This window comes from Crinia signifera, chromosome 1 (genome assembly GCF_055691185.1).
Source record: "Crinia signifera chromosome 1, ASM5569118v1, whole genome shotgun sequence".
Taxonomy (NCBI): domain Eukaryota; kingdom Metazoa; phylum Chordata; class Amphibia; order Anura; family Myobatrachidae; genus Crinia; species Crinia signifera.
Window position 1 is genome coordinate 151318797 of NC_139217.1, and position 25803 is coordinate 151344599.

At 41.1% G+C, this 25803-nt stretch overlaps 1 protein-coding gene across 1 annotated transcript in view; it reads left to right on the forward strand.

Annotated features, from left to right (window-relative positions):
* The first annotated feature begins 1418 nt into the window (after positions 1-1418).
* The window catches only part of NPFFR2 (neuropeptide FF receptor 2), a 187006-nt gene continuing 162621 nt past the window's right edge, over positions 1419-25803 (forward strand). Inside the window, exon 1 of the mRNA XM_083174667.1 lies at positions 1419-1905. The gene's annotated coding sequence lies outside the window, so the exon portion shown is untranslated. The remainder of the gene's footprint in view (positions 1906-25803) is intronic.

Below are 25803 nucleotides of genomic sequence, written 5' to 3' on the forward strand. Positions count from 1 at the left end.
GTGGAATGATACAGTTTTAAAAGTGTGCGGCTGTGGCATGACACTGCTGGCTGTTGGAGCCTGGTGTTGTTTTCTTAAATATGGGGGAACCCCTATCACTTTTCTACCCAGTATTTGGGAATACTCAATTAGCCTGGGGCTGCTTATGCTTGGGTGGACTCCACACTGTAATTGTTTAATTTTTATTTTTACACACTTTTTTTGGAATAAACCATGCACAAACCTGACTGAATGTGACTTTGAATGTGCTATTTTACCGCAAATCACTCGCTACTACATGTGCGATTTTCACTAAACGTGTGATTTTGGTTGGTTTTGCCAAAAAAATCACACATTACTAAAAATTGCACCTTATTACATTTCACCCCTAGGCCCTTATTCAGATCTGATTGCAGTACAAATTTGTTTGGAAAATGGGCAAAACCATGTGCACTGCAGGTGGGGCAGATGTAACATGTGCAGAGAGAGTTAGATTTGGGTGGGGTGTGTTGAAACTGAAATCTAAATTACAGTGTAAAAATGATGCAGCCAGTATTCAGGGCCAGCACCACCACTAGGCAGCTTTAGGCATTTGCCTAGGCCACCGGCCACTGGAGGGCGGTAGTTGGGAGCAGGGAACCCCCCTGGATGGAGGTGAGTGGCTGCCTGTCACTCCCACCTCCCCAGCAACCTCGATCCAGGAACCCCCCTAGATGCAGATTTGAGCCGACATGTGCTGACAGGCGGTATTTCATGCCCTTCCATCCACTACGGAGAGTTGGGAAAATAAAACAGTGTGCCGAGCACAACGAGCCATGTGAGGGGGTGTGTTGCTATATTTCAGTGTCCATGTCGACTGTGTCGAAATTCTGGTCAAAAAAGTGAAAAACATCATGTCGACCTTTTGACTGTCGACCTTCCCCATGTCGACATAATGTTTGTGTCCACCTAATGACCTGTCAACCTAACCCATGTCGACCTTCAGTCATGTCAACCATCCTGCATGTCGACCTTCAGTCATGTCAACCATAATGCATGTCGACCTAATGCTTGTCAACCTAGTTGCTGTCAATGCAATGATCCATGCCCATACTGTATGTGACGTGGGTCCTAATTTCTGATGGCAGCCCTGTCCATATCTTTAGCACATATACGCAAAATAAAAATATGATTTCATCTTATTCATGCAATTCCCTCTTCCTTTACTCTGCATTCTTCTCATACATTTCTGCTTTACAGAGATCAGATACTTAGAATTACTAATGCTGCAGGGGAATCTGTATACAGTATACAGCAGCAGGACAGCCTCGGAAATAAACTGCTTAAAACGTTACCTTGAATAGTTTCCTCCCATCAGTTACTACTTTGTAGGCTACTTATACAGTTGGTGTTTCTTCTGTCTCAAATCTGGCACCCAGATCCCGGATTGTACTTTATGGAACATAGGTCCCTGGTAAATAATCTGAAACATTACAATGAATGAAACATTTCACCTTCTTGTGTCGCGATTTGACTAAATACTATATAAGAGGAGGTGCAGCAGTGGGCGCAGCAACATCCATACAGTACTGTATATGGCTCTTTACAACCCTGTGACGTGCTATTGTCATCAGCAGCAGCACTTCCAGAAGCTACAACAAATAAAGGGGAGGACACAGCGTGGTGATCGCTCTGCCCTTACTGTCTGCTTCTAGCTGGGTGACGGCAGCAGCTTCTGGTCCAGCAGCTTCTGAGCTGGCAGTAGCACCTGCTCCCTCTGCTGCTGGGAAGCATCTTGTTGCAGGTCCTTTAGCTTCCTCCCCAGAGATACTGTACTGTATCACCGCTGCATCTTAGGAGACTTGCAAGGCGTTATTTGCTACCAAAGCCTCCATCTGTGTGTCAATACCTGCTGCCAATATCTCTCCGGTCCGCCCTCTTTTCCAGGTAAGTGCAACTTACATAGAGCTCTGTACTCATGGCTCAACTTGCTATTCAATAGATAAAACAGCTAATTGTATATTAATTGCAGAATGATCTCGGAAAGTACTTGCACCAATTAAAACATCCCTGTCTGCTGGCTATGTAATTGCCTTCACTAATTGTCTTGGTGTTCCACATCGCTGATATTTGGTTGACTCTTTGGTGTACCTTCCTTGTGTAGTACTTGATGCTCCTGTCCTTGAATGTTTATTTCATCCTCTGACATAGACATAGAGGGTCATTAGATAGAGTGATCTATAGCTTGTACAGCTGCCAAAGGGCTCTCTACCTTATCTGAACCATCGGTGTGTGACTCGCAATGTATCAATACTACCACTGTACTGTAAGCTGTGTACCACTCAAAAGCAGATCTGTTAATAGGTACTGGACTGTACATAGTTCATAGTGAGTACAGAAAAAACTTCAGTAAATCAGTTTCACGTTTCATGTACCAAATTGCGACCCCCAAGAGACTGACAATCACAGGAAGACTTTTAGTGAACCACTAAATAGCACATTTATTAACACTCCAAATTAAAGTCTCAGCAATAATATTTTAGTGAGTGTCCCTTATGCTTTGTAAAACCACTCCAAACCCACAATTAATGTACTGTAGATCTGCCATTGCGGCTCCTTAGTGTACAATTAAATGTAATTGTTTATTCTATTAGTGAATATGCCTTTCCTGCAGTCACAATGTACAATGTGTCCCTCTGCTATTTGCAGGAGGACAAACCTTGTGGAAAGTTAATGGAAACACTTTTTTTTTTTATTTATTTTTTTACTGTAAATGTTCAATTAACTTTGCCTGCATAAGAAGTGCAGCCTTTTATCTTAGCAAGGTCATGCAGCATTGTCATTTCTTACAGTGATCTCATAGCCAATGTCCCAAGTTTCTCTTTTCTTGATTTCTGTTTGATACCAGGTGATACAAACTGATACCAGTTTGGTTTCTGTTTGATACTAGTTTATCTTTGCTTGGAAAACAGAAATAGTTTTTATATCTATTAATGATAACCCGTTTTGGTACTTTCCTCCCCCTTCTGTATCGCTTTCACTAACACCCCTGCCTTAAATGAGGTAAGGTGAATTATTATAGAAAAAATGCCCCCTAAGGTTGTTCATTAATAGTTGTGTAATTGTATTAGCATTAAAGGTAAAGGGTTGTAGTATAGCTCATAGACAATGTCTAGGTTGCATCAATGTTGACACCTGAGCACAAGGACCCCCAATTAGTGTATTGGTACCCACAAATGGCTACCCATGCTTAGGGGCAGGGGCCTCACTTTGCTATTGTTGCACTCTGCACACGTTACCATCAATAATGGACGGTAACGTATAAAAAAGTTTAAAAAATCCCTAAAAAACTCATGTCAACTTTCTGTTTGTCAATGTCAACCTTGTGAATGTTGAACTTTTTTGGGTTTGATCTAATGACGGTTGACCTAGACATTGGGCCTGATTCAGAGTTGGTAGCAAATGTAAAATCTACCACAAATGGACTAAACCTTCTGCACAATGCAACATGTGCAGAGTTAGATTTGGTGAGTTATTTTGTTTCTGTGGAGAGTGAATACTGTCTGCTTTATTTTTGCACTGCAATTTAGATTTCAGTTTGAACACACCCCAAATCTAACTCTAACTGTGCATATCAGCCCCACCTGCAGTGCTACATGGTTTTGCTCATTTTAAAAAGATTTTGCGTTTGACATCAACTCTGCATCTGGCCCTTTGTCAGCTATCCTGATACCAAGGCAAAGCCAGTATATTTCACATACTGTATTTGCAATTTATCAAATCAAACAGAAGTAAATTGTGCTTGTCCAAGATCTACAATTATGGGAAAGTGTAAAGTGACTAAAACCTGTATTGCTTTGAGAAAAACACTTCAGAAGTAAGGTTACTAACCCTGCGACCTTTCAACGACAGAACAGAAGTATGGATTTCAACTTTGCTTTATATGGTGCACATTGTAGTCAAGGACTCTTATTTACTTTAACAAATATCTATTGATTGCTTGTACATGTTATTCACTATTTTATTAAATGCTTGCTAAATTCAGATTTTGGGGGATATTTTTCGGTACTTGTTTCCTAGCACGGCCACATATCTTATGGATCGTGTACCTTTAGTTAAGGTACACGATCCATAAGATGGACCCGATTTCCTTTGAAATCAGGTCCATTTGGCCGGCTAGGATAAAATATCGGGGGCATCGCGTCGGTCGGGACCGTTAACAATGGTCCCGACGCGACCGACGCGATGCCCGCGATTTCCCCATAGGCTTCAATGTTAAAAAATATTTTAACATTGAAATCGTGTCGGGAAAGGTAAAATATCGGGGGCATCGCGTCGGTCGGGACCATTAACATAGGTCCCGACGCGATGCCCCCGATTTTTACATAGGCTTCAATGTTAAAAGATTTTTTAACATTGAAATCCTGAAAAAATGTGAAAAATGTGAAATGGGCCAATATGACCCATTTCACATTTTAGATGTCCCCGTCGTCACCCCACGATAGACGCCAACCCGAAGCGTGGCGAGCGCAGCGAGCCCGCGAGGGGCGGCGGTGCGCGTCCTCCGACCTTTTCATTCCCCTACTATCCACGTCGGCGTGGAGTTGAGAATAGAATAGTGTGGCGAGCGCAGCGAGCCACCGAGCCCGAAGCGTGGCGAGCGCAGCGAGCCCCGCGAGGGGACGCGGATACCTTCACAGTTATACGCGTCCCCTCGCGGGCTTCACAGGTGTCCGTGGCGACGCGGACACCTGTGAAGTCCGTGAAGGGACGCGTTTACCTGTGAAGGTATCCGCGTCCCCTCGCCACGCTTCGGGCTCGGTGGCTCGCTGCGCTCGCCACACTATTCTATTCTCAACTCCACGCCGACGTGGATAGTAGGGGAATGAAAAGGTCGGAGGACGCGCACCGCCGCCCCTCGCGGGCTCGCTGCGCTCGCCACGCTTCGGGTTGGCGTCTATCGTGGGGTGGGGTGTACGCCGTGACATTTGGGGGGGTTGGGAATATTTTACATTGAATCCAATGTAAAATCGGGTCCCAGGGACCCGATTTACATTTAATTAAAAAAAAAAAAATCGGGTCCAAAATCGGTCGGTCGCGACGATCGCATCGCATGCGACCAAATCGCATGCGATGCGATCGACCCGATTTTTCCGACACGACCACCCCGATGTAAATCGGTGTGGCCGTGCTAGGAAACAAGTACCTATTTTTCAAAGCATGGAGAGAGATAAATAAAGAGTTAAAAAAAAAACAACTAACCAATTAGCTTCTCATTGTACAGGCTGTGTTTAAAAAATGATAAGCCCTGATTGGTCAGTATTTAATTCTCTATACTTTGCTAAACACCCCCATTTATATAATGCAGTAATTGAGTATTACTACTGTTTTCTATTTCTTTGAAAACTTACAACACAGAACTAATGTTATGTGCTTATAGTTCAGTAATAGTTCTAATCTCAAGGCAAGTGAAATTACGTAATAAAATATGTTTGTACTTTCAATCCATTTATTGATACTGTATTGCTTGCTGGTACACGGGTACTGTGTTTTAAACTATTTATTAGCCTATGTGTTATTGAAATGTAATTGCTAGCTATCACACTTTAGGAACAGGTATTCAAATATTTGGTCAATTTGAAATACTTTTACTGTGTGCAGTAACTTCCTAAAGCCATCTGAGGTCACTGTTTCCATAGGAAGTAAGAATGGTGTTCAGAACTGACAAAAACGTTTGTAAGTGGTACCGTATTACTGTAAGTAAAGGAATGTATTGAAAAGTTGCATTATATTTATCATTAAACAGTACAGTATATAATATAACATAGTGTATTGCTAGCTGGAAGTGTTAAAGGCGTATACATCTAATGCTGTTGTTATCTTAATCAGGCAAGCAGAGCATTACTTGGTTTACATAGGATATTTCTAAAATAATCAAAAGTTTATATATTTAAGCAAGTTTATACTAGAAGTATATTTTATGTTTTAAATTGTTTTATTTTCTTCAGTAAATTATGTTTTATGTTTATCTACAGAAACTAAAAACATATAACCATTGATGCTATTGTTTAAAGCAGTGATTCTTAAACTCGGTCCACAGGTGCCCACACAGTTCACGTTTTCCAGGTCCCGTGACAGGTGCACTCATTACTCACTGACAAATTTTAAAATTCTGTGAGGAGACCTGCAAAACATGCACTGTGTGAGGTCCTGAGGACTGACTTTGAGAACCTGTGCTTTAAAGATTATTATCGGCTTGTGTAAAACTTTAGGTCTAGTGCTTTGAGATCTTCTATAAAAGCAAGAATAAATGCAATTTCATACTGAGACACTACAGTTCTTTGTGATAAATATGGTCTGAACAAGTGCCTGTCATCCTGTGCGCTAGTCATACCACTAGCTGCACCACGCTATCATTAAATACATTGATGTGCACTCATAGTTTGGAATGATTCTATCTTCCTATTCACTTTAAGAAGCACCTGACGGAGCAATATGTCTGAATTAAAAGTGTTCCATCTGTAAATATACAGTAATGTAATAAAGCTACAAACCATAACAAAGTATTATTTTTTATCATTCATACAGCCTTTTTTTTTTTTTTTTTACTTTCAGGCTGTCACCCACTTTAAGTCTAGTATTATATTTTGTCTATTCCTTGTACAATTTCTAGTGATGTATCAAGCACAGAGGATGTAATGATCAGGTTCCATGAGTGTTTTGGGACTTCATGAGTTACTAATGGCTGCCTGTAATGGTCTCTTTTGTACTTCATAGCAGGTAGGCTATAGGCACTTCATATATTTGCGTGACAGTAACTACACATGGTCGATCCGCTCCATTGATGTAACACAGAAATGGGTATGATAACAATACATTTATACCTTCTACTGCAATTGACTGTTCACTTGATGCCCGGATAATTGTCAAAAAAGCCATTAATTTCTACTAAGGATAAGAGACTTTGGGGCCGATTCAGAGCCACTTATAGAGGGGCAAATTCAATGTTTGGGGCTTACGTGTTTATGCGGATGTGCAAACCCCTGGAGCAAATGGCTTCGGTGAGTTTCACACTTGCCGGGCCAATCACTCCAGTGGGGGTGGCGCTAGCAGACAGGGGCTGAAGCAGGGGAATGCTGGGCATGGTGTTGCCTGCTCAGGGTGGATGGCTGGCGACACATGACACCAGTTCCCACCCCCTTTTTGCTAGGCTGTGAGTACACACAACCTTATGAACAGGTCTAAATGAATCAGGCCCTTTGTTATCTGTAGGTTGATTCAGAGCATGTTAGTGCTATATACTGGTTAGGCAACTACGCAGGTCATGTTTATTGATTCCCTGGTAGGGTGCTTAGATGGAGAATTAGGATACATAAGGTTTGTACAACTTGTAGCAAATATACTGTATGTATATAAACAGAACAATTAAGTTTATGTAACAATGCATGTCCATGTGTTCTTTTACAGAAATCTTAAAATGAGTAATGGTGGAAAAATACAGAACTGAGGGGGTTATTTTGGTTCACTCTTTCTGACAAGTTCCTTCTTAGATGGACCAAACCATGTGCACTGCAGGTGGGGCAGATGTAACATGTGTAGATATAATTAGATTTGGGTGGGGTTTTACTTCAAAGTGATATCTACTGTATATTGCAGTGTAAAAATAAAGTAGTCAGTATTTTCCCTGCACAGAAACAAAATATCTCACCCAAATCTAATTCTGCTCATAGCGCCTAGCATAATTTCCTTGGCTTTTCTTTTCCCTAGCCGCAATTCAATATTGTAGATCTGGCTAGAGCAGTGCCAGTGCAAGGTTTTTCGGCACTCTTGGCAAAACGTCTGCCCACTGCTCCCATCACCACACACACATATATATATATATATATATATATACATATATATATATATATATATATATATATACATATATATATATATATATATATATATATATATATATATATATGTGTAAAATAGGGAGTTTGGCACTGTGGAAGTATAGGTGTCTATAGGCAAGAACAAAAAGGCGTCACTCCAGAGAATGATTCAAGCGAGAAGAAGTTGTTGTATTGACAACAATGCATAATTTGATTATAGGTATGCCGGTACATCACTTTTCATGGCCATTCTGGCTATTTCATCAGAATGGCAGCAGAGAAAGTGCAAGGTACATAGCACCTATAATTGAATTATGCATTATTGACAATACAACAACTTATTTTTGCTTGAATCATTCTCTGGAGTGCCGCCTTTTTGTTCCTTCATGGACTTAGACTCTGCTGCAGTGAAAACTTCACTCACAGACAAATCTTCAGTAAATACACCAGTGCACTGTGATAGGTCATTCCTTGGCTGTTGGAGCAACATATTATTTAGTGTTCACAAAGCCTAACCCTCCCCCTGCAGCCTTAACCTAATGTCAGCATTCTGCAGAATTTCAGATGCCAGCATTGGGATCATTGTGTATTATTTTCAATTATTTATTTTTTCTCACTTTATTATTCAGTATTAGCACACTTTCTTCTGAACGCCATGACTGCCCTTGCCATGTTACAGTATCTAATGATTGCAAGATGCTCTAAGATGATGCCATCCATGTGTTTACATAGTAAATATCCCCACTGTTTTATAGCTATATAGGGCCAGGGAAAAAGCGCCATCTAGGGATTTTGCATCTGGTGTCAACTATTAGCTGTGTTTTAAAAAAATGAGTGATACATTTACATGCCATGCTAATTACTCGGAGCTGCCACTTACTCATTGTGAATGTGAATGTATGGAAATGACTCACACCAGATTGCTAATTGATTATTAAGTATGCAGAAAGATGTCAGAGCTTTCATGCTGTATGAGGTCAGCAGTTTCTACAGCAGAAACAGCTATTTTTTTTAATTCTGTAATGTGTTTACTCTTCCATACCCTCATGTGTTGCTCTTTCAGGATATTAACTAATAATCTTCACTTATGTGTAGCCACAGCAATGGGAGAAAGCAACTATAACATTGTTTTTCTGAGATTACTTCTAAGGCCATCATTTATATTTATAATTCCAATATAATTTGAAACCGTAAAACAGCAGCAGTCCAGTAATCCATGGAAGGCCATTTATAAGTGCACTCTGGAGGTAGTTTAGACATGGATGTGTGAGTGCCATTGGTGCTCATCGGAGAAGGAAAATTTTGTTTTTGTCTGGATGTAGAGGTTAATTTAGCCTTCAATGTGGAAAATGCAGAAAGATTAATTAAATATATGTAATTAAACAATGCTAAGGAAATTAGTGCTTTAGGCTGGAGGGCAGTATGCCAACAACCAATCGGAGGAGGCAAAACATTGATGCTGGTATTATTTGTATATAAACCAGGCCTCTAGCACCCACTGTCGATGTGTATCCTGAACCTATACCTGTTCCTGAGTCTACACCTGGATGAGATATATATATATATATATATACGAATCTTGTAAACCCGGCACTCAGACCCCCCCACGGGGTAACTTGCTCCGTTGCCTGTCCGCGCTGACTAGGAAGCCAGAAACATGTAGAGACTCAAGGAAAACAGCGGCACTCAGAGACTTGAAACGATGCAAAACACGTGAAACTTTTACTGATCTACAGTTTCGGGGTATTCACCCCTTCATCAGGACAAATATACAGTGAACATACAAGCAATAAATACACTTCAAACCACTCACCCACGCCCCCCGGCGTTCCCGCGTCTCCGTGGTCCTGCCCCGAACTTCCGGCTGTATCCAGGTGCGACATGCTGCGGGGCGGACGTGCGTCAGCTGTGGATTACCGTTGTCCGGGTAACCAGAGGACTCTCACCCCTCTGGTGTCTCCGGCTTCCGCTCTCCACGCTTCGCCCGCCTCCCCGTCACGCTGGTGGTTGCCCTGGTAACCGGCAAACTCTCACTCTGCCGATCAGCCCGGCCCCCCTCCTGCGTCACCGCTCCCTCAGCATTTGATACGCTGGCTGCCCGTACGCTTCAGGGATGGTTGTCACGGAGATCTGAGAACTGCCTGAAATGTAAACACAGACAGTCATGTGATCTTGTGTCATATTACACATCTAAGAAAAAACTGGATAAAATACATGTCGGATGTTACCATCCAATCAAACATTAAAAAGTGTTAGTGTTACATATCAGTGTGTCCAAGTATATTGGACCATTTCTCCACACTACATGGCGCCCTATAAATAAACAAGAGGCACCTCTATTAAGACATTCTTGTGTGGCCAGACCCCACGGTCTGGACAATCTCGTGCTCTCTCTTCTATAAGTGCGGCATTATCAAACAAGAACTACCATAATAACAACAGTAAGTATATAATAAAGTGCTAAGTGCTGAGAACAGAGTTCTCTAAAGTGCTTAAATATTAGTGAGGGATCATGGTGTCACTGGAGCCCCAGTGTCCATGGTCCTATAAAACCTTAATTCTAATGTTAAAAAGCTGAACTATGATATCTCTCATCAGCACGCCATGTGAACACATGACTATGAGTAAAAACCTTTCACTACTGTCTTTATGGGTACCTGGGAGGAGTGAACCCTCTTGTCCATCCCCCCATCAAGTTTTTGTGTGCAGTGGGTTCAAACATCTCAATAAGTCCTGGCTAGCCAACTGGCCTGTTATTGGATAACTATATCCGCCAGTGCAGCCAGAATTCACAAGAAATCATAAAAAATTGATTAGCCCAAGAGACTCGTTGAGGCCCTTGGGTTTTAATGTTTCCAGCCTAAAAATCCAGCGGGACTCCAGTTGTAACAGGGCTTTACCCCTGTTACCTCCACGGGGGCTGTCCGGCACTTGATCAATTATTTTATATCTGAGAGTGGCCATGTTGTGTTTCATGGCCACAAAGTGCCGGGCCACTGGTTGTTCGCTGGACCCTGTGTTTAGGGCCAAGCCGTACACTCTCCGATTACCACCGGGCAAAACAGATCCCTAGGGGATTTAGAGTCCACAACATGCCAACTATTGGCAGGCACAGTGTATCCTTTTGTAAGCGCTGGATCGCGATCCTGAACAAGTGCGCAATGGACCTAATTGTTCTGGTGGTGGAGGAAGCAACTAAGGAGCAGGAGGCTACCCGTGAAAAGATTGTACTGTTCCAGAATGAACATAAGATTTCCATGGACACATCTCAACAACCTGTTTGGATGCCCAAATTGGAAAAACAATTGGAACAATACCGTATCGAATTACTACGATATAAACGAGAAAAGTTTCACAAAGTACAGCAAGACTATGCTACTCACCGGGTCTACAATTGGCTTAACAATACCCAGTTTAACCAAAAGAAGACTCCAGGCCCAAGATTCCGGAGACAGCAGTCTGGCTACCAGAAGTCTAGTACGTCAGCAAGTGAAACAGAAGATCAGGCCTCTGGAATAACCATCCCAGGTTCACTCCCTTTAGGGATCGATACCCGGGTAGCCGCGGTTACCCGGGGCCGAGGAAGAGGCAGACCCGCAGGGGGGGTCAGACAAAGCGGCAGAAAGGGCGGCAGGCCCCCGCGAGCACCCAAAGCCTGATCTTCAACCTATCTATAGTACCATTGACAGAGGCTGAGGAGCAGGTTTTAAGCAAGGGCCTCTCCTTTATCCCCACATGCCGGGGTGACCCTTTTCAATGGAGAGTGGACACGTACAAGCTGCATCGTTCACTAAAGATCAAAGAACATTTTCACAAAAATCCAGTTCTCAGCCAAGATTCCAGCCTGCCTGAGCGTGTTCAGAAATTGGGACCTAGATCCAGATTCGACCCCCAGTCCCATAATCCGTCCATTAAGACATTCTCCCGACTGTTGGAGCAGGAGGGTCCCAGTCTGGACCGCACCAGTGGGAATTCTAACCTCACCCGTGATCAAATGGCCGCCCTGAAGTCACTGAGCAAGCGCCAGGACATTATCATCAGAGGGGCGGACAAGGGGGGATCAATTGTGATCCAGGGCACCCCAGAGTACTCCAAGGAATGTCTGCGGCTCCTAGGGGACTCTAGTACCTATGAGGAACTCACACATGACCCGACCATCCGTTATCAATCTGAATTGAAACAAATTCTGGATGAGGCGGTCATTGAAGGTACGATGTCCAAAGTTATACGGGACAAATTATATGTAGAATTCCCAAAGGTGCCCATCTTCTACAGCATACCAAAAATCCACAAGGACGCACGGTGCCCCCCGGGCCGCCCCATCATCTCGGCGAGGGGGTCACTGTGCGAGCCGGTGGCTATTTTTCTGGATGCATACTTACAACCATGTGTCCAGAACACGTTTACTCACTTGAGGGATTCGGGTATGCTGCTACAGAGACTCATGGACGTTACACATATCCCTGAGGACTTAGTGTTGGCCACGTTGGATGTGACCAGTCTCTACACCTGCATCCCACATGTGGAGGGATTGGCAGCAGTGCGGAGACTGGTCACAGGAAACGTGAACTACTGTGGTCCTGATATTGATGTCTTTATTTGTTTATTGGAGTTTACTCTGTCCCACAATTTTTTCTTATATGATGGCCGATTTTATCGCCAGAAGACAGGCTGTGCGATGGGGTCCCCAGTGGCCCCGTCGTTCGCCAACTCTTATATGTGGGAGACTGAGCGGGGTATCTTTTTTGAGAACCCCAAAATCACTAATGAGGTATTCATGTACTTCCGGTACATAGACGATCTGATCGTGCTATGGACCGGAGAGGAAAAGACACTGCAGGAGATTGTGGATCAGCAAAATGCTTCCTCCAGTCCCATAAAGCTCACGCTCACCAGCAATAAAACAGAAATCTGCTTCTTAGACATTTTGTTGAAAATTGAGGGGGGTAAATTCACCACCTCCCTGTATTCTAAGCCAACGGACCGCAACACTTTGTTGCGGTTCGACAGCCATCATCCCCGCTCAGCAGTCCGAGGACTGCCGTATTCCCAATTCATCAGGGTGTGCCGGGTCACCAGCGACCCAGATGAGTTGGATTTACAACTATCTAAAATGTTTAAAAAATTTAGAGAACGGGGATATCCTGCCAAGGAACTGGAAGAAGCCCAACTCAAGGCCCGTAAACAAAAGAGGGCAGATCTCATCGCCCAACGGGAGAAAAAACCTAAAACATCAGTATATCCATGGGTTAATCAGTTTAACACTAATAGCCCCAAGGTAGATAAAAAAGCCAAAGAGTTGTGGCCAATTTTGACAACAGATCCTGATTTAAAATTCCTTAAGAACACCCGGCTAATGCCGTGCCATACGAGGAGTAGGAATATTAAGGATTATGTTGTCAAAACTGACATCTCACAATTCAGTAAATCAGCCCCTAAGACTGGCTTCCTTAGCAGACGTAATGGCTGTTTTAGATGTTTAGGCTGCCGGACGTGCAGCTACATGGCCACAGGGGAGGATATTCTCCATCCCCATTCAGGGAAAAGATTCAAAATCAGATGGCCCCTCACATGCACGTCCAAATTCGTGGTATATGCGGTGATGTGTCCATGCGGGCTTTATTACATTGGTAAGACTGAATGCCAGTTTAAGGTCCGCATGGCACAGCACCGCCAAGCCATCCGCTTGGCCCTAAACACAGGGTCCAGCGAACAACCAGTGGCCCGGCACTTTGTGGCCATGAAACACAACATGGCTACTCTCAGATATAAAATAATTGATCAAGTGCCGGACAGCCCCCGTGGAGGTAACAGGGGTAAAGCCCTGTTACAACTGGAGTCCCGCTGGATTTTTAGGCTGGAAACATTAAAACCCAAGGGCCTCAACGAGTCTCTTGGGCTAATCAATTTTTTATGATTTCTTGTGAATTCTGGCTGCACTGGCGGATATAGTTATCCAATAACAGGCCAGTTGGCTAGCCAGGACTTATTGAGATGTTTGAACCCACTGCACACAAAAACTTGATGGGGGGATGGACAAGAGGGTTCACTCCTCCCAGGTACCCATAAAGACAGTAGTGAAAGGTTTTTACTCATAGTCATGTGTTCACATGGCGTGCTGATGAGAGATATCATAGTTCAGCTTTTTAACATTAGAATTAAGGTTTTATAGGACCATGGACACTGGGGCTCCAGTGACACCATGATCCCTCACTAATATTTAAGCACTTTAGAGAACTCTGTTCTCAGCACTTAGCACTTTATTATATACTTACTGTTGTTATTATGGTAGTTCTTGTTTGATAATGCCGCACTTATAGAAGAGAGAGCACGAGATTGTCCAGACCGTGGGGTCTGGCCACACAAGAATGTCTTAATAGAGGTGCCTCTTGTTTATTTATAGGGCGCCATGTAGTGTGGAGAAATGGTCCAATATACTTGGACACACTGATATGTAACACTAACACTTTTTAATGTTTGATTGGATGGTAACATCCGACATGTATTTTATCCAGTTTTTTCTTAGATGTGTAATATGACACAAGATCACATGACTGTCTGTGTTTACATTTCAGGCAGTTCTCAGATCTCCGTGACAACCATCCCTGAAGCGTACGGGCAGCCAGCGTATCAAATGCTGAGGGAGCGGTGACGCAGGAGGGGGGCCGGGCTGATCGGCAGAGTGAGAGTTTGCCGGTTACCAGGGCAACCACCAGCGTGACGGGGAGGCGGGCGAAGCGTGGAGAGCGGAAGCCGGAGACACCAGAGGGGTGAGAGTCCTCTGGTTACCCGGACAACGGTAATCCACAGCTGACGCACGTCCGCCCCGCAGCATGTCGCACCTGGATACAGCCGGAAGTTCGGGGCAGGACCACGGAGACGCGGGAACGCCGGGGGGCGTGGGTGAGTGGTTTGAAGTGTATTTATTGCTTGTATGTTCACTGTATATTTGTCCTGATGAAGGGGTGAATACCCCGAAACTGTAGATCAGTAAAAGTTTCACGTGTTTTGCATCGTTTCAAGTCTCTGAGTGCCGCTGTTTTCCTTGAGTCTCTATATATATATATATATATATATATATATATATATATATATACGCTACCGCTCATTGAAGGCAAACACAGAGCGCATGAGAAGGAGCTTCTTCCCGCAGGCCATTAGAGCCCTCAACCAGACCTCCTTGTACCGGGACTTTCTTTCTTTCCTTCTGGACCTACCCGACACATTCTCTCTACACTCTTCTTCAGCCGATGCTAAATAAATAAGAAGTAGATTCTGATTGGTTGTCCATAGTAGCATCTCATGTGAAGTACAATACACATTAAATTGTACCGTAAGAAGTCATAAGGGGAGAACATGCATGACACATGACAAGGATGCACAGTAAGCTTATGCTTTTGTGTGTGTGTGTGTGACGGCAGCAAAAACTGGTGTTGCAGAATAACAGATATACGTCCAATACTTAATGAGCCCCTTTATGTTTAGAACAAATTGGATTGCACCTGTATGTACTCTCCACACATGGAAAAAGCCTCTTCAAACTACATGGGCACCTATGTTTGCAGAGAGTAAACAAATAGGATAAGACTCGGTCAGCTTGAGATATTTCTCTGTAAAATGAAAATTGATATGTATCACTTAACACAGCGAGGAACACCCATAACTATGTGCAATCTCCACTGTCTCGTTTTAATCGTCAACCTCTGCAAGGGCAAAATTGGTTTTTGAAGTGCTTTGCGAAACAAGGTTCACTGGATTTATCTATTCAGTATCAGAATTGCTTTACTATTTTGTTTCATGCTTACATGCTGCTCCAGGTTGATAATAGCCATTTTCTCCACATAGTAAATGCCTTTGCTGTTGTGTTCATGCCGCTAGCCACCACTTTGTAAGAAACAGTGATTGTTTTGTCATTTTTTTTTACATTCTAGCTGTGATTTCAGTACATAATGATACATTTATTTGCTATATTATGTATTCAGCTTGCCATTTATTACATCCAGAAACCAAGTCTGTCTCTGCAATTACCAACCACATAGAGCCAACAACTAGCACTGTACCTGCAATCAGGAAATTCTCAGAGCCAGAAAGTAGCACAGTAGAGTTGCATACAGTAAGAAAGCACATGTACATTTTGTTTTTAATTAATTTTTCTCTATTGTGGTTCTATTGAAGCGAGAGTTTGTGCCAAAGCCTAAACATCCGAAATTAATGCGGAACATGATTAGGACAATTCTTGGCTAACAGTGATACCAAAAACCTTTAGTACAAGAGCATAGGGAATGATGCTGAACCTACAGTATGATTGTTTTGCAGAGATTACTAGCATTGCTAGACTCTTTGGAATTTATGAGTTTATACAATTGAGGATTTACACTATTACACTGTAATCATTTTAATTGCATAGGAAGAGTCATTTTGTATTTTTTATGGCATTATTAAAGTGTACAAATATTTTCTGTATAATTAATCTGAATTCATTGTATAAGCCATTTTCGACCTTAAGGACAAAGCATGCTTGGTTTTAATTAAGAGATTATATTGTCAATGCAGAGCAAAATGGGTGTAAATTACACAAAAGGGAAAAATAATATGTGTACAGCTCTGCATACTGTATAGAGCCCATATGCAAAGCTGTACATACTTTATCTTGTTATGTGTACACTTTATCAACAGCATATGCCCTTCTGGATTTGCACTAAAGTGGACCACCTGGATGTTTTTTGGGACAATAACTAAGGTACTTGCTTTGGACCCCTTGCAAAAAAAAAAATCAAATGGACTTATCCGGAAGATCTGTTTAAATTGGGTCCTTCCTAACATCTGCCTTTTACCTTATTGTTTTCTTGTGGAACGTTATTGGTGGTCGCGTTTTAATATATATTTTCATGTTTTTAAAGGATTTATTTTAAAAAAATTCATATTTTGAACCTCAATTGATTTTGGTGAAAGATACCTAAATGTGATGAAAACTTCGTCCTGAATTGTGAGTTTGGGTACAACCTAAAAAGAAACCTTTATATGTTTTCCTCAACCCCATATAAGTAAGTGAAAAATAACCTCATACCTTCCCATACCACTGGGTGAATCTGGTGAAGGCCCTCCTGTACTACTTAGATACCTTTATATGTATATCACCAAACATAAATTCTGTGAGTGTGGTAAGTCCACTGTGGCTTAAAAGTTTAGTATACTTTTTAATCACTCTCAATTCTCTCTTCTTTTTCCTAACATTCTTGAACCCGTGAGAAACTAAGAAGAGAAAGAAGAGAAACTCCCATATCATCACGGACAGTGCTTCAATATGTCCAAAATGTTTGTGTATTATAGCATATGCCCTTTGTTTACTACAAATTATGGAGGGGGGTCTATTGGTACTGGGGAATAGAATTTGATATTGCAATTTACTGTAAATGTACACACAATGTATCTTATCGCGGCCCTGTAACATACAGGGATCTGGTAAAGTAATAGGATACAAAGTAATGGTGGATATAGCAAAAACTAAGGCCCAGAACATCCAGCAGGCACGAGTGGATACTGGTGGAATGTGGGCACAGGAGGGCGGCAGCCTGAATACACCATAAACTTTAAATGAAACAATAATACAACATGTACAAATACACCATTTAAAAACAATAAAAAATACTGCTGAGGAGGAAGGACATAACCATCTAAATGCATAATGTTTTCAGACCTAACACATAACAAGCAAGTAGATTGTAGCTTCAAGGGTAATGCCGTTAGGCCAAAAAGTGAGACACAAAAATCACTCACAATCCTATCAACTCAGGGCAAAGTCCAAAAATAATTTTTTAAAGTCCAAAAATTATATTTTAAATCACAGACAAGTCTGAATGTCAAAAGAAAATCAGCAATACTAGACATGTTGACACCCTGGAAAAAGTTGACATACAAGTGCAAATAAGATTAAAAGCTATAGGAAACTAAATTAAATGAGAAATATAGTTATGCAGAATAGTCCCAAGTGATGACTAAAGGGGTTTGTAGAAAGCAACTCAAAGATAAATTCTCAGTGAGGCCAAATTGAGCCTTCGTGTTTATATGGTGTATCCATCTGGCCTCCAGATGTAATAATAATTTTTTGCAATCTCCATCCCACTTGAGTGAAGGTATGTGATTAAATGGCTTGTATCTTTTTTATATTGGAGTTGCCAATGTGCAGTGTGCTGTTATAAAATGACGTGTGACTGGCTGGTTGCATTCTTTCCCCTCCAACACCAGAAGTATCACCGATTGATGTTGCGTTGCCCTCTCTTTGAATCTGCAGGAAGTCTTTCCTATGTAAACATAGCAACATGAACATCGGATTAGATAAATAATAAATTTAATGCCGCATGACAGGATGCATTTTATTGGTATTCTGTCCTGAATGTGAGTGTACTATGTAGTTGCCTGTCTCCATGTATCGACATGTGGTACAGCCTGTACATTTGTACAGTATGTTCCTGGTTTTCTGCTCAAAAAGGAACTGGTCACTGGATTTCTAGGAATGGCTACGTCATATCTCACAAGCCAGTCTATTATATTATGACCCCTTTTGTGGTAATTCATTAGCTGTGTATTCTTTAAACACTGTAGATTTTTATCAGTTTTAATCAATGGCCAATATTTTTTTTAGATGTACCAGAAATTACGTTGATGTAGAAAAAGAAGTAACCAAGGGTAAAATTGGATGGGCAGCTTGTTCCTTATAAGTATTGATGGAAAGACAATCACTGTGAGGATGTTTGAGAGCTTTGTTGATTACAATTGTAAGATCACCACGGTTATAACCTCTTTCCAAAATTGTATGCATTATTGCCTCCATTTGTGTAGCCGTCTGATTATCATTACTGGAAATTCACCTAATTCGCAAAAACTGTGAGTAGGGTAGGCCTTTCTTTAATGCGGGAGTGCCATCCAACTAGCTGTATATCTTTGGACCCCTGCACTGCTGTTGTTCCTTGGAGGGCACCCAGGTATCTGTTTATTATTCAGTGGAGAGACGGTCAACTTGCCATTTGTATCTAGAGGATCATAGTGTGTGAATCTTGCTTCTTCCCTAAATAGTTATTGCATAATTTGGAGTGTGCTTTGGGTCATTGTCCTGTTGGAGGAGGAATTTGACTCCAATCAAGCGCTGTCCACAGGGTATGGCATTGCAAAATGGAGTGAAACCCTTCATTATTTAAAATAAATTTTATCTTGTACAAATCTACCACTTTACCAGCATCAAAACATCCCCAGATCATCACAATACCTCTGCCATGCTTGACAGATGGAGTCAGGCCTCTTCCAGCATCTTTTCACTTGTTCTGCATCTCACAAATGTTCTTCTGTGTGATCAAAACACCTCAAACGTCGATTCGTTTGTCCTCTTCCATTCTTCTCTTGTTCAACATCTGTGTCCTTTTGATCATATTAATCTTTTCCTTTTATTGGCCATTCTCAGATATTGCTTTTTCTTTGCCATTCCTGGAGTCACCTCTTCACTGTAGATGTTGACACTGGCTTTTTGCAGATACCATTTAATGAATCTGCCAGTTGTGAACCTGTGAGGCATCTTTTCCTCAAACTAGAGACTCTAATGTACTTGTCTTCTTGCTCATTTGTTCATCAGGGCCTCCCACATATTTTTCTACTCTAGTTAGAGCCTGTTTGTGCTGTTCTCTGAAGGGATTAGTACATACCATTGTAGGGATGTTTCCATTTCTTGGCAATTTCTCGCATGGAATAGCCTTCATTTCGAAGAACAAGAATAGACTGTCAAGTTTAACATGAAAGTTCTCTTTTTCCGTCCATTTTGAGAGTGTAATCAAACTCACAAATGTGATGTTCCAGATACTCAACTAGCTCAAAGGCCAGTATAATACAGATAGAGCCTTCCTCATCTACTGTAACTCATTAATAGGATTAAGTGAGCCAGAGCTGTCGAATTTAATCCTATGCTAATCCCCTACTGTATTGTTCTATGTATGGTATTGCAGCTGAGAACAATAGGCCTTCGTGAGCCATGGCTCACTATGGCTATCCAGAGAAGGCTAGCTGAAGAAGGCTCCATCTGTAGCTTTTCTAATGAGCAAACCCATTTTCAGCTGTGCTAACATAATTGCTCTAGATACTAAACTAGATCAAAGGAAGGGCAGTAAAATACAGATACAGCCTTCCTCATTTAGCTCACCTAGGTTTAAGTTAGCCAGAGCTGTCAGACTTAACCCTATGCTAATCCTCTACTGCAGTGGTTCCCAAACTGTGTGCCATGACTCCCTGGGGTGCCCCAGGAGACTTGCAAGGGTGCCCTGTGTTGGTGGTGCAGGACAAATAAAAATTATTTATGATCCATTTAACAGGAAACCCCAGTGCTTGTGGCTGCCAATCATAACATATGTGGACAAACAGTAGCAAGTCCTGTCCCTAACATCATCAATGACCCTAAGGATGACATATAAAAACAATTTAGTTAATTTAATATTGTTTGGGGAATTTCTCAATAACAAAACATTCACCTAGGGGTGCCGTGAACATTTTTTGATGCTCTAGGGCGCCCTGATTCAAAAAAGTTTGGGAACCACTGCCCTACTGTATTGTTCTATGTATTGTATTGCAGCTGAGAACAATAGGTCTTGGCTCACAATGGCCATCCAGAGAAGGCTAGTTGAAGAAGGCTCCATCTGTAGCTTCTCTAATGTGCAAACCCATTTTCAGCTGTGCGAATATAATTCCACAAGGGTTTTAAAGGGATTTCTAATTATCCATTAGTCTTCTAAAGTGAAAAACAAACACAATGTGTCATTAGAACACCGACCTGATAGTTGCTGGAAAGTAACCTCTATATATATGTACTTATGTAGATATTCCTTTAAAATTTACCACATTATAAAATGTATAGAGTGTATTTCTGATTCATTTAATGTAATCTTCATTGAAAAAATCAGTGCTTTTCTTTCAAAAATAAGGAAATTTGTAAGTGACCCCAAACTTTTGAATGGTAGTGTATATAGATGATCTATCTATCTAGATATACAGATGGAGCGTGTCTCATTCAGCTGGCAGCTGGTGATAGAATTGCGAACCGCCAGCCCCGCTTTCTGCCAGAAGGGGGCGTGTATGAACGAGACAGGGCCACTGCCAAGTGCAGGGGACACCCATGCATGTGAGACGCTCGTGCAACCCCATCGGATGGAGCACCTCTCTGCCAGCGTATGCCAGCGCAGGGAAACTGGCGATTCCCAGTGCTGAATGAGAGGCGCTCCATCTGTATGTGTGTGTGCGTGTGCTTCCAGTAAACATTTATTCTTTAATAAAATAGATTTGTAACTATTTCTGGAGAACCAGCTGATAAAATGTACTTTATATGTAACTGCAGAGATGAAACAAAGTAAACATTAAAACAAGAAACATTTTTTTTTTTATAACTTCAAAGGCTATATTATTTTAGCTATAATCCCAGTGTAAGCTAAAATTCAGAACGCATTATCGTGTTATTGTTCATAAATTATTCCAAAATTGACATAACTAATTGGAGGTCATTAGCAGGCATACTTAAGGGTTCAGGTAAATAAAGAAAATACCAAGTGCGGCTTTTTCAATATGCACCAAAAAGTCTATTTGTATCCTTTGCTCTTATGAGACCTTGAAGCTAATTCAGATCCCAAAGGATTTGTGCATCTGCACACAGGATAAAGTACCGTATCAGTCTTCCATATTACAGTAAGGGTATGTAACGTATCCATACTTTAGTTCAACAGTTATTAGATTGACAGTCAATAGGTCAATCACTGTTGGTTAACATGCATTGGTCGACATGGTTAATAGGACAACGTGATAATGGTCCACATAGCATATGGTCAACATGGGTTTTCCCATCCACTTAGACTATGATTGAGAATGGTAAAGCATGATGAGCGAAGTATGCTATATGAGGTAATGGGGCCAAATGTGTCGATCTGTTCAACCTGTGCTGATTACACATTTGTAGTTAACCTAGACACTTTGGCCTAAGAACTGTGGACCCTACTCACATCCAGTATGTAAGTGCAAAAGTGCACCTTTTTCTCGAACCCTTGTTCAAAGTTTGAGCTGATTATGATGGTGATCTGTGACTGAATGTGTTTAAATCGCTGCCACAATTGCTAATACTATAGTAATGTGGCTAATATGATTAATTGGCACAAATACTGTGGACATTTACATTGGTCCACAGCAATAAAACATATTTACATTTGATATGCTAAAGGTAAAGGATATGTGTATTATGAGATATACTGTAGCATAACAGCATGAATTTGGAACAAAAATAAAGTGTGGAAAGGGGGTCCCAAAGCAGTATCTTGCCTAAGGCCCCATGAGGTCTAAATCCGTCTCTGAGCTGCAGCATCTATTTCCTGGCTATTTTTTTTTATTTATTTTTTTGCTGCACTTGCGTTCCGGCCAACAAGGTACCCCAGAGAGTTCTGCTGCATTCTCACAATGACATTTATAGAATCATGGAGCATGGATTGTGATTAACAAGCACGTTCAAATCCCTGCTCTTCCCTTTATATCTCATTATGGGACAAGCCTGTATTAACTCTTGATATATTTGTATACTACTTAGGTCATTCTATCCACAAAGGATATACTGTATATGACCATCTCAACAGTTTCTGATGACTGCTGTCTGAGAACCTTACAACCTTCTACACTATGGGCCTTATTCTAGTTCACTCTTTCTGACAAAATCCTTCTTAGATAGACAAAACCATGTGCACTGCAGGTGGGGCAGATGTTACTTGTGCAGAGAGAATTAGATTTGGGTAATGTTTTACTTCAAAGTGAGATCTATATTGCAGTGTAAAAATAAAGCAGCCAGTATTTACCCTGCACAGAAACAAAATTACTCACCCAAATCTAATTCTCTCTGCACATTTTACATCTGTCCCCCTGCAGTGCACATGGTTTTGTCCATCTAAGAAGGATTTTGGGGGGACAGATGTAAAATGTGCAGAAAGAATTAAATTTGGGTGAGTTAATTTTGTTTCTGTGCAGGGTAAATACTGACTGCTTTATTTTTACACTGCCATATAGATCTCACTTTGAAGTAAAACCCCACCCAAATCTAATTCTCTCTGCACAAGTAACATCTGCCCCACCTGCAGTACACATGGTTTTGTCCATCTAAGAAGGATTTTCTCAGAAAGAGTGAACTAGAATAAGGCCCTATGTACCTTTTTATGTACCTTCAGGTTAGATATTTTATATATTATTATTGATTATAGTTTATGCTGTAGTTGATGACTTTCTGGCTGACCCCTCCATGAGTAGTTTCCGTGTGATAGATATACAGTGTCCAGCTAAACAATAGGTCTACCCCAAAAGGTCAATATATTATAGGTTGATAGGATCAAAAGTTTGACATAAAAAGGTCAATATGCAAGAGGGCATGAAAAAGGTTGACACATGACAAGGTCATGATTTTTTTTAAACCGGCTTGTCGACATAGAGCGAGAATCTAATAGTGTGCTGAGCATATACTTATGTGTACCTTTTTCATGTTGACCTTTTGACCCTTGCGACCTTTTGACTCTCTCAACCTTTTGCTTGTTGACCTTTTAGGGTCACCCTATTTATTGTCTATCTAGACACTGTCAAACTAATCCACACCCCTATGGGAGCAGGCATTCAACTCAGTACAGCAATTGAAAATGTGAGACGGTGGCCTGGTATAGTGGAAGGTGAGGGGCATGCTGCAAAGTAGCAGACTGTGGGTGTGGCTTTATGATCATGTCATTGTGATCACACACAATGATCACAAACCAAATTATTGTAAAGTATGGGTGTGGCTAATTGGGTCATCTGCTACCTGGCCCACCCACTTCACTCAGTAAGTAAGCGGCTGGGTGGCATGGGGCGGATGAATCCGGATGACTTGCAAGGAGCCTTACCTGAGTTTCCGGAGCCTTTAAGTTATTCCAAAAGATTAAGCAAGTATGGTTTAGGCTCACTCTTGAAAATACCTGCTTTTGGAAACCATAATCATACATTTAGTATACTTTATTTGTATTTGATTCATCGATGTGGATGAGACATCCCTATAGAATAGTGCTGTGAGCATGTGGCAGATGTACAATGTACAGTATACACACACATAAGCATTTATGTATATGTACAGTATGAGATTATATTGAATCCTATACTTATGTGAATAACTGACCGCCTCTCTTTGGTTATTGTGCTTTTAACAAGGGCCTGAATACAATCATTAAATGTGGGTTACTTAATATATTAATCCTTATCCACAAGTAATGATGCACTAACAGTTATCTTAGCTATTCCCAGCTGTCCAAGTCAGATAAGAAATGTAATTGATTGTTTTTATGTTAGACAATTTCATTTGTTTGAAGCAGAATAAAACTGATGGCAAAAAGTCAATTGACTCAAAAGAACCAATTGTAAATTTCATTTACAATACGGTAATCGGTGAGAAGTTATTTCATGTTGGGAATAATTATAAGCTATACAAAACATCTTGGTCACAACTTAGAAACATTATTGGATATTGGAATGCTTTATTACCAGCAAATAATTAGATAATGTAGGTGGTGTTATGCTGTGTACACACTTGTACAATCTGCATGAGATCCAGATGCCATTACAATTTAGACTATCTGCATACAATTTAGACTATCTGCATACAATTTAAGGTGCCCACAGAGGCATCAATTTTACTGTGCTATGCGTTTTTGACTGTACAATGGTTCTATACAATTTTTCTTCCAGCTTGCGATGCGATGTGCACTTGGATGCATGCGATGCGATGCGATGAACCCATGTTTGTAATGTTAATTTTCAGATGTAGTATAAAAAGTACGTGCAGCACGTACTCTTTTAGACATACAGGGGGACATTTACCAATTTGGAAAACCTAAAAATTCGTATTCGTATTTGACTTACAACCGAATACGAATGAGTACGAATGGTAGTGTTCATAAAAAAGTCGTGTTCCGGGGTTTTAGTTACTATAAAGTCGTATGTTAAAAATTCGTATTTTTCGATGTTGCAGCCATTCGTATTTTGGTTTACACATGTTTTCGTATTGTCGTAGAGTCGTAGGTAAAATACGAATGGCGTAGAGAAATTTGTTTGAAAACAACGATATTTCACGAATTTTCGTGAAATTAAATACAAATTTTTGTATTTCAAACCACATGCCTCACTACGAAAATGAAACTACAATCGTGATTGGTGTATTTGTTTTACACTTGGGAGGGCTCACAGCCATATATAAGTCGTGGAGGCGCCAAAACTTGTTGTGGGTGTAGTTTGGAGAGTGTAGGAGAGAGGTGCAGTGGAGACTTGTTTGGTATTGAGAGGCAGCACTACAAGCTTGTAAAATTAGACATACATACAGCAATTTTATGGATACACAAAAGAGAGGGAGTTCAGCGCCAGGATATGGTATACAGAGAGTAATAAGAAGGGTAGTTATGTGGTCCCTTTAAAGTAAAAAAGCACTCCCCACTAACAACGGGTGTCTGCACAGGTCCAACTTGAGGGACGGTGGTGGACCGTCTCTATAGAAAGAAGGATATTTAAAGAAAGTTTGCGGAACCCGGCGATCTGTGCTTAATTATATATATACACTGGACAAATTTGACTATGTCAAAAAAAGATAGAAATTTATTACAATAAATGAGGGGATATGGGGTTCACAGCAATCAATAAAAAATGAATGAATCTAGCACATAAAAGTATAATAAAATTGAGTATTACTTATAATAAGAACAGTGGTATTGACGAGGGATAAAAACAAATAAGAGAAAAACCTTTTTAGAATAAAAAGAATATTTCGCAGTAGCTTTAGTATAAAGGAAAAATAGCTTAACTGAGGGATGAGGATAAGGACTCAAAAGCTGCCCGACATGTTTCGTCTTACAAGACTTCCTCAGGGGGTGGGGACAAACTGGTTAGGAGCAGGTATATATCA